The sequence below is a fragment of the Mustela nivalis genome, assembly GCF_964662115.1.
Source record: "Mustela nivalis genome assembly, chromosome: 5".
In the NCBI taxonomy this organism is placed as follows: domain Eukaryota; kingdom Metazoa; phylum Chordata; class Mammalia; order Carnivora; family Mustelidae; genus Mustela; species Mustela nivalis.
Genome location: NC_139024.1, coordinates 45,908,896 through 45,925,924, shown reverse-complemented (window position 1 = coordinate 45,925,924; position 17,029 = coordinate 45,908,896). Strand labels below are relative to the sequence as shown.

General features: G+C 36.1%; 1 protein-coding gene across 16 annotated transcripts in view; it reads left to right on the top strand.

The window, feature by feature from the left end:
* DOP1A (DOP1 leucine zipper like protein A) overlaps window positions 1-17,029 on the top strand; it is a 101,925-nt gene that overhangs the window by 3,666 nt on the left and 81,230 nt on the right. For 3 of the 16 annotated variants that reach the window (XM_082731683.1, XM_082731689.1, XM_082731685.1), the window contains exon 2: window positions 632-782. The exons of the other annotated variants lie outside the window; for them this stretch is intronic. The gene's annotated coding sequence lies outside the window, so the exon portion shown is untranslated. The remainder of the gene's footprint in view (window positions 1-631; window positions 783-17,029) is intronic. 16 annotated transcript variants of the gene reach the window in all.

The following is a 17,029-nucleotide window of genomic DNA, read 5'->3' as shown; positions in this document are numbered from 1 at the left end:
AATAAATAAAATCTTTAAAAAAAAAAAAAAAAGAAATAATCACCATAAAGGAAAAAATATCACTATCAATAGAAAGTAGATGTAAAGTTGAAAATAATGAAAACAAAACTTTTTACATGTTAGAAACTACTGGCTACTGAACACTCTTGAGCCAAAACTTAAACTCAAAAACTTGCTTTCCTTGTTTAAAAGGGAGATTAGCAAGAATTACAGAGGTGTGGATAACATTCTGCCATCAATCTGAGAACTTCCTGATGCAGTCAGAGGCATTACAACAGAACGAAGAGGGAATAAATTCTTTACTGATTCAGTGTCGCTTAGCCCTCTCCTTGGGCCCCATAAAATCATCTCACATCTGATGGGTGGCCAAAATTTGGGAAGACACGGAATTAATCAGGGCTGAAAATTCCTTAGAACTTTATCTGTGAAAGAATTGGGAAATAAAACCTAAATTGACAATTAAAAGGTATACTAGAGTTAACTTCAAAAATGCAATAAAAAGACTAAATGGTCATTATTGAATTAGATAAGTCTTTTTTTTTTTTTCAAAAATGTTTTTAATGTTGTTAATATTACTTTTCCAAATAAAACATCCATTTTTTTTTTTTAACATCCACCTTTTTATTATTAGGATATGATAGCTATAAGATAAACCTTTGAATCTGAAGAAATCTAAAAATCAGTGGAAACCTTTTATATGACAAAGTGATGACTGTTGATTCAGTAGTGATGAAATGTTGGTAATATATTCATCTGGCAAAGCTCCTGTAAGGATGGATAAGGTAATAAGCTTAAGAGAATATCATATCTCCCTTACTTCTTCCTTTCATCACTTTTTAAGTTTGAGTTGGATTTTAATATTTCCATCCTACAGAAGACATTTCTGGCCTTTTGGTTTTTTGGTGGTTTTTTTTTTTGTTTGTTTGTTTGTTTTTTTTTTTGCTTCTGAGGTAATGAAAAATTCTCCTCTCTCATGGAAACAGTTTAACGTGAATAGTCAGGAAAATACATGCCCTGCTCCTGTTCTGTAGAATATGTCCTGTATTTCAACTTGCTGTAGTTATTTTCAGGCCTATGTATGTATTGTGAGCTTAATGTTTAAATTACTGTTATTTTGTGTTCATGAACAAGGAGTTCAGGTGAATAGACCATTTAGTTTGGTGTTTCTGTTTTCTAAAAAAATAATTTACCTGAATGGTAATACTAGGTTTATGAGTATACACAATAATTTGCTACTCAGCCAGAGGTCAGATTGCTGTTAATCTAAGGTTCTGGGATACAACCTTTATTTGGAAGTAAGAAGAGAGCCCTCTTGATGAATAGTCTTTATTAAAAGAGCTTTCACCCAAACGAGTAGTTTCTTTCCTGTCTCTACTATAAAATAAAGCTGCAGAATAGAAGCGGTGCTGATAAACTCTTGCATTTGAAAGTAACAACTGACAACAAGTAATCAGAAAAACTATAAAAACATAGCAGTTTTAGTCCTTTAAGTTATACAGGTAAATAACCATTTGCTTTTGTGTATGTGGGCTATATCAGCTACTTGAAACCCTTAGAATGTGTGTTAGTGTAATCAGTCAGATTTTCCAAGTAGCTGGAACTTTTCTATATTGTATACCACAGATGCAGTCCTAGTCTGCTGTTATGCTTTCTGCTTGTCTTCAACATGTGTACTTTGCACAGTGGCTTTTCATATACACTTAACACATGTCTTACATTGTCTTGATTTTAAAATTTCCTGGACAGAAATTTTTCTCTGTAGGGGGAGAGAAATAGAATATAGTACTTGCTTTAAAATTTGTGTCCGCCATTTTGGAAGAAAAGTAAATATTTAAATGACTTCCATATTGTATACCAGCAGTTTCGTAAATGTTACCACCAATTAGTCAGGAGTCCACCCTGAAGCCCAAAATGGGATTCCAGCAACATGATTATTTTTATGGCACCTGTCATTTTATTGGAAGGCTGTCTTCAAAGCATTGTGCCCCAAGCCTACCTCATTCTATTAATTTGAGGTTGCCTGTGTGATGTGATACTGCTGTTTTTATTATGTTTAAGTTATAGAGGTTTTGGTTTAAAAAGTAAATATTCAGTAGGTTGCCTTCTTGGGGATCGACTTCTTCACTGTGCAAAAGGTTTTTATTTTGATGTAGTCCCAGTAGTTACTGCTTGTTTTTCCATTGTCAAAGAAGACCTATCTAGGAAAACGTTACTTACCCTGGTCAATGTCAGAGAAATTACTACTTTTGTTCTTTTCTAGGATTTTTTTGGTTTCAGGTCTCACATTTAGGTCTTCAATCCATTTTATTTTTTTGTATGAGTATTAGAAAGTGGTCCAGTGTCACTCTTTGTCATGTATCCATCCCATTTTCCCAGCATCATTTATTGAAGAAACTTTTCCTTATTGTATATTCTTGCCTCCTTTGTCATAGACTAACTGATCATGTATGTGTGGGTTTATTTCTGGGCTCTCTATTCACTTCCATTGATGTGTCTGTTTTTGTGCCAGTACTATACTGCTTTGATTACTACAGCTTTGTAATATTTCTTGAAATCTGGAATAGTGATACCTCCAGCTTTATATCCAATAAGGGGTTAATGTCCAAAATTATAAAGAAGTTATACAACTTGGCACCAAAAACCCCTCCCCAAACAATCCAATTAAAAAATGGGCAGAGGACCTGAATAGACTGTTGTCCAGAGAAGACATACAGATGGCCAAGAGTTATATGAAAAGATGCGCAACATAAGTAATCATCAGGGAAACACAAATCAGGACTACAATGAGATATCACCTTACACCTGCCAAAACAGCTAAAATCAAAAAGACAAGAAGTAGTAAGTGTTGGTGAGGATGTGGAGAGAGGAGAACTTCATGTACAGTTGGTGGGAATGCAAATTGATATAGTCACTGTGGAAAAGAGTATGGAGGTTCTCAAAATTTAAAAACATAAATACCATATGATCCAGCAATCCCCCTGGGTATCTATCCAAAAAAATGAGAACATGAGTTAGAAAGATATATGCATCCCTGTGTTTGTGGCAGCATTAGTTGTAATAGCCAAGATACAGAAACAACCCAAGTGTCCACTGCCAGAAGAATGGGTAAGGAAGATGTGGTGCATACACACAACAGAAAATTACACAGACATAAAAAGAATGAGATTGTGCCATTTGAAACAAAATGGATAGACCTAAAGGATGTTGTGTAAAGTGAAATAAATCAGACTGAAAAAAAGACAAATACCATGTGATCTCACGCATAGCAGGAGTCTAAAGAAGCGAATGAACAAACAGGATCAGACCTATAAAAATACTGAGAACTGATGGATATAGGAGGGGGAGAGGGTGACAGGATCCACAAAAATGAATGAAGGGTAGGGGAGATGCAGGCTTCCAGTTATGGAGTGAATAAACATGGGAGTAGAGTGTATACCATGAGAAATATAGTCAGTGATACTGTAACTGCACTGTATGGTGACAGGTGGTAGCTACACTTGTGGTGAGCGTACCATAACATGTAAACCTGTCCCATCACCTGAAACTAATGTAACATGGTGTGTCAACTATACTCAAAAAATTTTAAATGTTTTTTGACAATATCTATCTAGTCCTCTTTGGCTGTATAACAGAATATCTCAAAATGTAGTGATATAAAGCAGTAAATAGTTTCTTTCAAAAAGGAATTGGGGAACAGTTTGGCTGTGAGGTGCTGGCTTAAGTTTTGTGAGGTTACAGTTCAGAGAGTGGCCTGGACTGCAGTCATCTTTAGGTTCAGTTGGAATCAGAGAACCCCTTTCCAAAGTGGTTCACTTACATAGTAGCAGGTTATTTCTGGCTGTTGAAGGAAGGCCTAAGCTTCTCCCCATAGGGCTCCTTTAAGTGTCCTTATCACATAAAGGCTAGGTTGCCCCAGAATAAGTGATCCAAGAGACAGCACATAGACCAGCAGTGATTTTGAGTAGGAGGGTAATTATACAAGAGAAGGAATATCAGGAGTTGAGGATCATTGGAGGCTATCCTGGAAGCTAGCTACCACATTTTATAAAGCTAGTATGTGTATATGTCACCAATAAGCAGTACATACTTATTCAATATGCAGTTTATACACAACTCATGGTTTTAGAATAAAGACTGACTTAATATGCGAACTTGATTATATTACTAAATGAAGCACATACTTTATCCACAAAATTCTTAGTTTCTGTGGTTCTTTGTGGGGGGTGGGATGACTCTGGGTTCAAATAGAACACTAAATATCTAGATTTTAGTCATTTTGATTTTCTTTTTGTTATTAAATGAAGGAGGGAGGGAATGCCATGTGTTAACACAGCTGCTATTTGATTTTCTATGGGGACGTTACTCCTTTATTTTTTAAAAAATTAAGCTTATTTAGTACCAAAAAGATTTTAAAGGTATAAAAAGAACTATACAGAGAAAAGTCTCCCTCCTCCTGACCCCCGTCTATGCAGTTTCCACCTGGCCAACTGGAAGTAATCAGTTTTACTTTCTTGTGTGTTCTTGAAGATCTATATCCTACATATACAAATTATAGGATTATTTTTTTTCTTCCTATATAAATGGTAGTATACTATGTACTGTTGTGTACCTTGATTTTTTTTTTTTTTTTTTTAGTTCATATATTTTAGGAACACTTTCTAAATCACTACATAGACTTTATTTGTTCTTTTTGCCAGCCAAGTATATTCTGTTGTCTTCAGTTTTTATAATCGTTATTGGTCAGGCAAGGACTGACTAGGAGCTAGGGATGTGAGAGCTAAAAATGATGAGTACTCAATCATAGGATTAATACCCTTGGGAGTCACACAGCTCAATTAAGTAAAGCAAAGTAAGTTCTGCGATAGAGGAAGTACAGTGTGTAGTGGGAGGTCACAGAAAGGAGGTGTATATATGAGTGTTGGAGAGAGAGAATAGTTAGGGAAGACTTCACAACTGGGGTAAAATCTGAAGCATAAGTAAGAGCTAGCCAAGTTAAGTTGAGATTTAGGTTTCAGGCAGAAGGAAGTTTTTAAAAAGATTTTAAAATGTATTAAAAAGCTATAGTCATTTTAAAACAGTGTGGTACTGACATAGAGACAGACATGTAGGCCAGTGGAATAGGATAGAAAGCCTTGAATTAAACCCTAGTGTATGTATGGTCAAATAATCTTCAACAAAGAGTGCCTGACCAATCAGTCCGCTAAGGATAGCCTCTTCAACAAATGGTATTGAGAAAACTGGATATCCACATGCAAAAGAATGAAGTTGAAACCTTATTTTATGCTATATGAGAAATTAACTTAAAACAGATTAAATCCTAAACATAATACGTAAAACATAAAACTTATATTAGAAAACATAAGGGAAAAGCTTCATGATGTTGGGTTTGGCAATGATTTCTTGGGTATGACGACAAAAACACTGGTAACAAAGGCAAAAAGAGGTAAGTGGGACTACATCAAACTTAAAAACTGTTAAGCATCAAAGGATACAATAAGAGATATAAAAAGGTAACCTACTAAAATAGAAAATTTTCAGAAATGTGTCTAAGGGGCTGATATCCTGATTATAATAAGAACTGCAACTCAGCAACAAAAATACAACCTAATTAAAAAATGGGCAAAGACTTGAAATAGACATTTCTTCAATGATTATATACAAATAGCCAGAGCATATGAAAAGATTTTCAGCATCATTAATCATTAGAGAAATGCAAATCAAAGCTACCATGAGATGCTACCTCACACCTATTTCAGTGGTTACTGTCAAAAAACTGAAAAGTGTTGGCAAGGATCTGGAGAAATTAGAACACTTATGTACTGTTGGTGGAAATGGTAAATGATGTGGCTGCTATGGAAAACAGCTTGGTGGGTCCTCTTAAAAACAGACCTGCCATATGGTCCAGCTTTCCCACTTCTGGGCATATTCAAAAGAATTGAGGATCCTGAAGAAATATTTGCACACTCAAGTTCATAGCAGCACTATTCACAATAGCCTAGAGGTAGAAATCATAAATGTCTGTGAACAGATGAATGGATAAATATACACATAGAATTTAATATTATTTAATCTGAAAAGGGAAGGAGGTCCTTAGGGTCCACGCTGGGCATCAGCCTACCTTAAAAAAAAAAAAAAAAAAAAAAAAGTCTTGTCACACACTACAACATGGATGAGCCTTGAGGACATTATGTTAAATGAAATCAGTCACAAAAAAGCCAAAATGCTGTATGGCTCCACTTGCTTGAAGTATCTAAAGTAGTCAGATTAGAAGCAGAAGGTAAAACGCTGGGTGCCAGGTGCTTGGTAAAGAGGGGAAATAAGGGTTTTCTAATGTGTGTAGAGTTTTAGTTTTACAAAATGAAAAAATTCTGAAGGTTAATTACACAATGTGAATATACTTAACACTACTTAACTGTACACGTAAAAATAGTTAAAATGATAAATTTTATGTTTGGGTTTTGTTTTTTTCTACCACAGTTGGAAAAGATAAATATTAACCTTTTGGAAACATGAAGGATATATGCATTTTAAAAATGCTATCCTGCAATGAAAGCCGTGTTTCTAAACATTGAAAAAGGGCCTGATTAAAGAATGAGCCTAGAGGGGTTGAATCAGGAAATACTGTACTGGCTCAGTTGGTTGATTATGTGACTCTGGATCCCGGGCTAATGAGTTCAAGCCACACTTCGGGCATAGAGCTTACTTGGGGAAGGAAAAAAAAGATATTATAAAGAGTCATAGCATTTTTTAATATAGTTAAGATAAATTAGATAAATTTTAAGTGATGAAAGGGAGCATGGGCCATTCCCAGAAAAGAGCATATTTAAAGTCCCTGAGGTGGGAGGCAATAAGTCTTATACAGTTGGCTAGTTTGTAAAAATACGCATTGGCACTTTTTTTTTTTTTAATATTTTATTTATTTGACAGAGATCACAAGTAGGCAGAGAGGAAGGCAGAGAGAAAAGAGGAAGCAGACACCCTGCCCCGATGCGATGCGGTGCTCCATCCCAGGACCCTGGGATCATGACCTGAGCTGAAGGCAGAGGTTTAACCCACTGAACCACCCAGGCGCCCCGCATTGGCACTTATTAAAGATGGAAGGCCAATTTTATTAAGTATCATCATGATAGGTAGGGAGACCACTGCGATGGGATTTTATAGTGAAGGAGAGAGATGAACCTCAACTTGGAATATAGCGTGGGCAAGTGTTGGTTTGTAACCTTCTCAGAGCCTGTTATCTGAAATCTAAAACCAGCTCTGTCTGTGGCAAGAAAGGAGTGACAGAACAAAGGGATCAACCACTCCAGATTTATAGGTGGCAAGTTTAATAACTGAGGGAATTTACATATAAGGCTTGTCTTGGATGGCCTCAAAACCAGTAGATCTCTACACGCACTCATTTGCTGAAATCTTAAAAGTTTATATAGACACCTTTGCTGGGTTCAGTTATGTACCCGGTCCAGGTAGTCCCCACTCCATGTTTCTATCTCAAGGCTGTATCCTTAGAGAAGCTTCTGGGATCAGGGAAGGCAAACAGAACACACTGTCTAAGGACAGGAAAGGAAGTGAGGAGCCTCCAGTTGCCTATGCCAGCTCATGGGTCAACAGGCAGTCACATCTTGATGACCTGCAACAAGTGGGATTTTATAGCCAAGGAGCAGAGTGAGAGTCAGAAGATGGAAAATGACTCTTAAGAGGAAACATCAAGGGTAAGGGGGGCATTCTGCCTGAACCGACCTAACAGGATTCTTGCTGAAGATAGATTGGGGTGTCCAGATGATGGACGATGAGGAGCCTAATCAGATATTGAGTGTGGTCAGAAACTGAAGGTGGGAGTTTCTGGTTAAGCTGATAGAGCAGAGTTCTTGATAAAACTATGTTTTAGCAGAAAGTGCACAGGTGGGCCTAAGAGAAAGGATTCAGAAGTTTTACTAAAGTTTGGTCAAGCAAAGAAATTTTGTCACCAGGTTTTGCTTAGCTAGGATAAAAATATGAACTATAAGATTGAACGAATGGGTCCAGTTTATGAAAAGACTTCATATGACTATATGGGTAAGAGGTTGCATTTCATTTCTAAGTAATTATTACTGTTACAGCTGCAATAGGCTATTTCTTAGGTGTTAAGTAAGCCTTGGGCTAAACTTCTTGTGGACTCTTTTACTTTCAGAGCTTCAAGCAGGGAGCATGCTCAAACTGTGTTTTACTGTGTAAAATTAATTGGCTCTTAGAAAGCTGAAAGTGTTGAGGGTGCCTGGGTGGCTCAGTGGGTTAAGCTGCTGCCTTTGGCCCCGGTCATGATCTCAGGGTCCTGGGGTCGAGCCCCACATTGAGCTCTCTGCTCAGCAGGGAGCCTGCCCCCCCCTCTCTTTCCCCCCTCCCCCCGCCTGCTTCTCTGCCTACCAGTGATCTCTCTCTCTGTCAAATAAATAAATAAAATCTTTTAAAAAATAAAAAAATTAAAAAAGAAATAGGATCTTTAAAAAAAAAAGAAAGAAAGAAAGAAAAAGAAAGCTGAAGGTGTTGAAAGTAGAAGACTGTTACAGTACTCCAGATGGAAACTATTCAGGAGACACGGTAAAAAGACCATTCTGAAAGATAGTGTTTACCACAGCCAACTTTGGGTGGGGGTGGAAGTGGGTGGTGATTTATAGATCGATTTGATATAAGAGTAGGAAATAAGGCCATAGTGCAAGCTTGTGTGATTGGGAAGATGAGAGTACTGTTTATTTCAGTAATTAAGTAAAAATAAAAAACTGAGAGTAATAATAGCAGTGCTTGACAAGTTACATTTCTAGTGTTGGAATGATATCCTAAGAAAATGTAAGAACAGAGTATGAAAGTGAGGAGCAGTGTAGTAGTAATGATAACAGTTTGTGGTTTATCAGTGTTTCGGAGGATACCCAGTTTTCGTAAAAGGGCTCTGAATAAAGATTTTACAACAAGCGATACCATATTTTGGTTCTGATTCTGTTAGGTGCTTCAGAATCTACCAAAATACCTACAGTTAATTCTCTTTCTTGCCAGGTAACACCTCAGCAAGGTTCTTTTGTTTTTTTCATGATATTAATACTGTTGTTCTATTTTCATCTAAACTTTAAAACATGATACGAAATGCACATTGGAAGAGATATAAAGGCAGAGGCAGGCCTGCCACAGGTAGTTTCCCATTTTTCTCTGTGAAGTGTCTTGATATCTTCTAAATTAATTATAGCTGCTTTCCTTTGCCCATTAGGGGATTTAAGCCCTGCAGTGCTACTTACTATCCAGCAGTATTCTTTTACAACTTTGAGTAAAGGGATGTTCAGACACATGCATAGTTTGTGTCCACTGTGAATCCTTTTTTATATATCCCTATAGATAAAATTGCTCAGCCAAAATGTTAGTTTCTTCCTAATATTTTGATCTTATTCTTTAGATGCATAGGCGCAGTTGAATTTGCATGTTTGTGTATGTGTGTTTTCCTCATGATTTTACTTTTGGAACAGTTTTAATAAAATCTAAAAACAAAATAAAACTCTGCATGGGATTTTTTTGTTTTTTGGGAAAAATTGCTTCTTTTTTCACAGGCTAGAATATTGGTTTACAGATACTCAGTAAAGCACACTGAGAAATACAGAAAATCTTGGACTGTTCCTTATATATAATATAGCATTTTTTGGTGTTCAAGCAATAACCAGTTTCTATTTTTAAATTAAATACTATGATTAATAGTATGTCATTTATTTTAAAAAATGCTGAGAACATTACTACTTTTTAAAAAATAATTAAATTTTATTTTCTTGGAAATAATTATTTAACTTAATATGGTGCTAAACTTTAATTTTAACTTAACATGGTGCTAATATGGTTTAACTTAATTGTGCTAAAAATTTTGTTTTGTTTTGTTTTACATTTTTTCTAGTAGTTTGTTTCAGTTAAGAATATATTTCTTTAAAGATTGGAGCACCTGGGCAGCTCAGTGGGTTAAGCCCCTGCCTTCAGCTCAGGTCATGATCTCAGGGTCCTGGGGTTGTGTCCCACATCTGGCTCTCTGCTCAACGGGGCCTACTTCCCTCTCTCTCTCTGCCTGCGGTTCTGCCTACTTGTGATCCCTCTCTCTGTCAAATAAATAAATAAAATCTTTAAAAAAAATAAACTATTATTTGTCATTGTTAAATGAAGAATAATACTCAGCTATTAATGAGCGTATTTTGAGAAGGATACTTTCTGAGAAGGGATGTTTTAAATAAACTGGAGGAAGTACTTGGTAGGATAGCTAATATTAGTGCTGTACTTCATCTTGTGTTTCACATCTTTTTAATCGTTCTATATAGTCACACACTCATTGTTACTTAGCATTATCTCACATTTCACCTTCTGTTTTTTAAGAAGGAAGTAGTGTTTTTTCTTTTTAATTGACAACAGGACCAGAATATGGCCAATCTAAATCATTTAGATTTTCTTTAAGTATATTATGCTGACATTCTCAGGCTGACTCACCCTGGCCACCTAAAAAATTAGTTTCATTTCTCACCACCGAATTCAATCAGTGTGTATATAGGGAAATCAAATGGATTTTAATATTGACAAATACCAAACATTAAAAAGATATGTTTGAAAAAACATTATAAATCCCAAAGTCAAAATTTAGTTGTTTGACATTCTCAGTTTTAGATTATTCACACAACTACTTCTTTCTATGGGTTGATACAAATATGATATGACTAAATCAGAATATGTAATTGAGCCATCAGTTCCAACTATTTAGGTTCTGCCCCTTCCACCATGGTTACTTATTGAATAGGATCACTGTTTTACAGATACCCAAGCAAAACCCTTTTATATCAGAGTTTATAGTTATTTCACCTTATGCTTTAACCTATACACTTTCAGTATTAAGCAGTGATAATAGGTTTGGGGTATTCAGAGTTCAGCTTTGGTCCTTGTCCCTAAGCCAAGGTCTAAAAGGAACGACAGAAATATATGTACTTACACCATTATAGTGTTTTTAAAAAGTAAGTGGAATAAGAAAAGAAAGAAAAATGTCTAAAAAATGAGGACTGAAAGAGTTATTTTGTTTTTTTTTTTTTTTGAAAAATTGAGTAAGAGAGGAGAGGTGGAATATGTCAGGCAGAAAAATTAAGATTGGTGAGTGCTGTGAAGTGTGTAAACCTGGTGATTCACAGACCTGTACCCCTGGGGATAAAAATATATGTTTATAAAAAATAAAAAATTAAAAAAAATAAAACAGTAACCTAAATAAAAATAAAATAAGACCAAAAAGAAAAAAAAAAAAGAAGAATTAAGAGTTGTGATTTAAAAAAATAGTTGACAAAGACAGTGATTATGGACCAGGCCTAGGTGTTAACCAGCCAGAGTTCTTCCTGGTTCCTCCTCCTAACTCTATGTGAAACCTCAAACACCAGAATGTTCATATGTACATGGCTGCATGAATGTACTTGCCCCGTGAATTTGTAATGAACATTACATGAGAAAATTCGTGTAAAAGGGTTTAGCATGGTGCCTGCTACACGAAGTCAGTGTGAGCTGCTGTTAGTAATCATCATCACCTTGAATAATGTTTGGGCAGTGTTTGTTTGGCTGCTGTGCTTGGGGGACAGGATATTACCTTTAACTCGAGGGCATATGTTTCATTATTACAGCTATTAAAATTTGAAGCTTGCAAAAGACTCCTCGCTACACATTCATGGATCATTTTTGGTGGTATTATGTGCTTACACTGTTCTATTTTCTAAATTACTTTTCTTCATGATGCTTATGTCACAAAAATCAGAGTTTATAGCAAGAAGAAATCTTTAGTTATCCTTTTTACAGAATTCAGAGTATTTCTAACAGATGGATAATTTTTTATATATCAACTAATTTTGCTATCTTTTTTCCAAGTAAATAAAACTTGCTCTTTGTCATCTTTTTAGAATTGTGGGATTTTTATTTTTTGAATCATAGGTTTTATTTTTATAATTTTTACCAAGATCAAAAGTGAAAATATAAATATATAACTGGAGTGCACTCTTTGTCAGAATTTTCTCCAACTAGAGATTTGAATCTAATTAATTTTAAAAAGCCTTATAACCCCTCGGAATATCACATTTAATAAATGTCTTTTCAGGGGGCTAGAATGACATCCTCCCTATATAAAGATGCTAAAACTGAGCTAGTTTTTTAAAATGTAACTGGACAAAGCCCATTTTTTAAATAGGTGTTCTTAGGAGAATCTTCCAGTTCAAAGTGTTTAATAACCACATGAATAGTCTGTTTAAAGGGACTGAAGTCTGTTTAAAGGGACTGAAGTCAAGTGTGGCTACACTGATTGAAAAATAGAGTGTAGTTTTTCTCTTTTCTCCAGAGTTTTTCTTAGAAAATAACAAAGCAAAATGGTTTGTGAGCTGTGTTCACACTGACAGATTTATTTATTCAAAAACATTTGAGGGCCTACTGTATACCATCCACTTTTATGGGTCCATTGATTGAAGAATGAACCAGTCCATTATTGGACATTGGCTTCTGACCTCATGGCATTTGCATTCCATTAAGGGAATGTAGATAGGAAATATACAAATAATAGGAAATTTCAGATTGAAGTGCTAGAAAGGAAATAATGTGATATTCTAAAGTAGATGTTAAGACTGTGTGCTTGGCCTAGGCCACTTGACATCGACTATTCAGATAAAACTTTTCTTAGGGTTTCATATTACTTGGAAAATAGGAAGGGATTTGTCACGTTGACCTAAGAGCCTTCCGGTACAGAGAATAGCAAACACAAAATGCCCTACGAGGCAAAAAAAATGTTGGTGTATTTAGGTTTAGATATTCTTATAATGACATAATATGATTTTAAAAGATCTCTGACTTCTCTGGAGAATGGATTATAAGGGCTTAAGAGTAGAAACAGGATTTGGTGGTGGTATAGTGTAGTGTACTCTAAGAATAATGAAAAAGTGGTGGTGGAGACATTTAGCATATATTCTTAATAAATGCTATTTGAAGCTATAGGAGTATAAGAGATAACTCGGGAGAAGAGATGAGAGTTCCTGATTGAGTCTTGAAGTCTTCAGCATTTACAAAATAATAAATAAAATTTGAATATAGAAGAGGAGCTGACATAGACTGAAAAAGACTTGCTAAAGAAGTCAAAGCATACCTTGAGAATAAAGAGACTTGGAGGCCAAGAACCAAGTACTGAAAATTCCTGAGAAGCTGATTAACATGAGGGGCTGAAGAAATGACCATTGGCTTTGGCTAATGCAGTTTACTGGTGACCCTTATTTGGGTGGTTTCCTTGGAGGGAGAGTGTCATAGGCATTTTTGAGTGGACTAAAGAGTGAAGAGGAAATGAGGAAATAAAACAGTATAGAAAAATCCTTCAGAAAGTTTTCCTTGTAATGAAAGAGAACAGAAAAATGGGTTGGTATCCAGAAAGTCTATGAGAGTCAGGAGGAAGCTATAAATTTTAGTTTCTCACCATGGGAGATACCAGGAGTTTGTCTGTAGGCTAATGGAGAGTGATCCTGCACAGGAAGAGAAACTTACTGAAGAGTAAACCATTAAGGCACTTTAGGAAAATCCTTGAGAAAGCAAGGGGAGATGGAATCCAAAAAGAGCAAAAGAGTAGGTCTTTGACAGAGGAGGGTCCATTGTTCTTTGGAACAAGGAAGAAGGAAAGGAATTTGGGTAAGTGAAGACAGGTTTACAGATTGTTAGAGGGAATATAAGCATTCCTTTTGCTTCTTTTTTTTTTTGTTCTTGTTCTTGCATGATCTTCAGTTCTTTTTAATAGTTGAATATCTTACTGAATTCATGTGCTAAAAATTTTTTTATTTAAATTCAATTAATTAACATATAGTTAGAAACATATCTAGTTTCAGAGGTAGAGTTCAGTAATTCATCAGTTTTAATCACCTGCTGCTCATTACATCACATGCCCTCCTTAATGTCCGTTACCCAGTTACATTTTCTTCCTATCCCCCTCCCCTCCAGCAACTCTGTTTGTTTCCTGTAATTAAAGTTGCTTCGGATTTGTCTCCCTTTCTGATTTTGTCTTGTTTGTTTTTCCCTTCCTTTCCCTATGATCCTCTGTTTTGTTTCTTAAATTCCACATATGAGTAAGATCATGTTGATAATTGTCTTTCTCTGATTCTCTTATATCACTTAGTGTAATACCCTCCAGTACACCATATATAAGTACCATCCACATCATTTCAAATGCAAGATTTTATTTATTTTATTTTATTTTATTTTATTTTATTTTTTTGATGGCTGAGTAGTATTCTGTTGTGTATATATGCCGCATCTTCTTTATCCATTCATCTGTCAATGGGCATTTGGGCTCTTTCCATAGTTTGATTATTGTGAACATTGCTTTTATAAACATTGGGGTGTACTTGCCCCTTCGGATCACTACATTTCTATCTTTGGGGTAAATACCTGGTAGTGCAAATGCTGGGTCATAGGATTTGCTTCTGTTTTCCTAATTAAATTTATTAAATGTATCACATAATACTTCTATACCTCAGTCTCTTTATCTGTAAATGTGGGCAATAATAATGCATACTTCATAGGCTCAAATAGGATTAAATTGATTAAAATAATGCAAGCAGATGTGCAGAGAAAAGCTGAAGATCTATTGATCACATATTTGGAGTTTCTTAGCGTTTTGAAGGTTTGAGATTGGGTCAGATGAGAGGAAATACAGAACATAAGGATTCTAGTTTCATACTATTGTGGGCAGAAAAGATGCTTGGTATGATTTCAGTTTTAAACTTATTGAGACTTGTTTTATGGCCTAACATGTGAGGTATCCAGGAAAATGTTCCATATGCACTTACAAAGAGTATGTATTCTGCTTTATTGGGATGGAATATTCTGTATATGTTAGGTCCATCTGGTCTAATGTGTCATTCAAAGCCATTGTTGCTTCGCTGTCTGGCTGATTTATCCATTGGTGTAAGGAAGGTGTTAAAATTCCCTACTATTATTGTATTGCTGTCAATTTCTCCCTTTATGTCTGCTAACATTTGCTTTATTTATTAAGAGAGAGAGAGAAGGAGGCAAAAAACTTACTGGAAGAATTAATAGCTAAAAACTCCCCTAATTTGAGGAAAGAAACAGACATCCAGGTCCAGGGAACATAGAGAGCCCCTAACAAGATTAACTTAAGGACGTCCACAGCAAAACACATAAAAATTTAAAATGGAAGAAAGTTGGGGTGCCTGGGTGGCTCAGTTGTTAAGCGTTTGCCTTCAGCTCAGGTCATGGTCCCGGTGTCCTGGGATCGAACCCCACATCAGGCTGCTGGCTCCGCAGGAAGCCTGTTTCTCCCTCTCTCACTCCCCCTTCTTGTGTTCCTTCTCTCACTGTGTGTCTCTCTTTGTCTGACAAATAAATAAATAAAATCTTTTAAAAAAATAATAAAATAAAATGGCAGAAAGTAACGATAAAGAGAAAACTTTAAAAGGAGCAAGAAGGGGCGCCTGGGTGGCTCAGTGGGTTAAGCCGCTGCCTTCGGTTCAGGTCATGATCTCAGGGTCCTGGGATCGAGTCCCGCATCGGGCTCTCTGCTCAACAGGGAGCCCGTTTCCCTCTCTCTCTCTCTCTCTCTGCCTGCCTCTCCATCTACTTGTGATTTCTCTCTGTCAAATAAATAAGTGAAATCTTTAAAAGAAAGAAAGAAAGAAAGAAAGAAAGAGCAGTTACAAACAAGGGAAACCCTATAGGCTATCAGCTGATTTTTCAGCAGAAACTTAGAAGGCCATAAGAGAGTGGCATGATACTAAGTGCTGAAAGGGAAAAACTTAAAACCAAGAATGCTCTACTCAGTAAGGTTATCATTCAAAATAGAAGGAAAGATAGTTTCCCAGACAAAAGATAAAGGAGTTCATCATCACTAACCCAGTCTTACAAGAAATGGTAAAGGGAATTCTTTAACTGGAAAGAAGAAGCCAGAAATAGAAGAAAATAAGAAAAATTCCACAGGTAAAAGCAAACATGTGGTAAAGGTAGTAATTAATCACTTGTAAAGCCGATTATGAAGATGAAAACACAAAAGTAACCCAGTCAGTTATATCTAGAAAAAAATAGCCAAGGAATACACAGAAGGAAAAGGCATAAAATATGACATTGTATATATAAAATATGGAGGGGGTATAGAAATTTAGTGCTTTTAGAATGTGTTCAAACTTAAGCAACCATAGATTTAATATAGACTGCTATATACGTAAGATGTTCTGTATAAACTTAGTGTTAACCACAAATCAAAAACCTACAATATATAAACACACAAAAAAGATAAAGGAATCTGGGGTGCCTGGGTGGCTCAGTAGGTTAAGCCTCTGCCTTTGGCTCAGGTCATGATCCCAGGGTCCTGGGATCAAACCTCGCATCTGCTTCACCCTCTCCCTCTCCCCCTTCAGCGGGGAGCCTGCTTTCTCCTCTCTCTCTTCCTGCCTCTCTGCCTACGTGTCAGACAGACAGACCTCTGTCTGTCAAATAAATAAAATCTTAAAAAAAAAAAAAAAAAAGATAAAGGAATCCAAGCATAGCACTAAAGCAAGCCATCAAACCACAAGGGAATGGGGCGCCTGGGTGGCTCAGTTGTTAAGTGTCTGCCTTTAGCTCAGGTCATGATCCCAGGGTCCTGGGATCAAGCCCAGCATCAGTCTCCCTGCTCAACGGGAAGCTTGCTTCACCCTCTCCCACTCCCCCTTCTTGTGTTCCCTCTCTTCCTGTATTGCTCTGTCAAATAAAAAGCTTCAAACAAACAAACAAATAAACATGCACAAGGGAAGAAAGCAGGAGATGAAGAAAGGAAGGGGGGAAAACTACAAAAACAATCAAAAAGCAGTTAACAAAATGGCAGTAAGTACATGCCTATCAATAATTAACTTAAATGTGAATACACTAAATGCTACAATAAAAAGACCTAGGGTGACAGAATGGATTAAAAACAAGACCCATCTCTATGCTTCCTAGAAAAGACATCAGACTTAAAGACACATTCAGACTAAAACTGAAAGCATGGAAAAAACTGCAA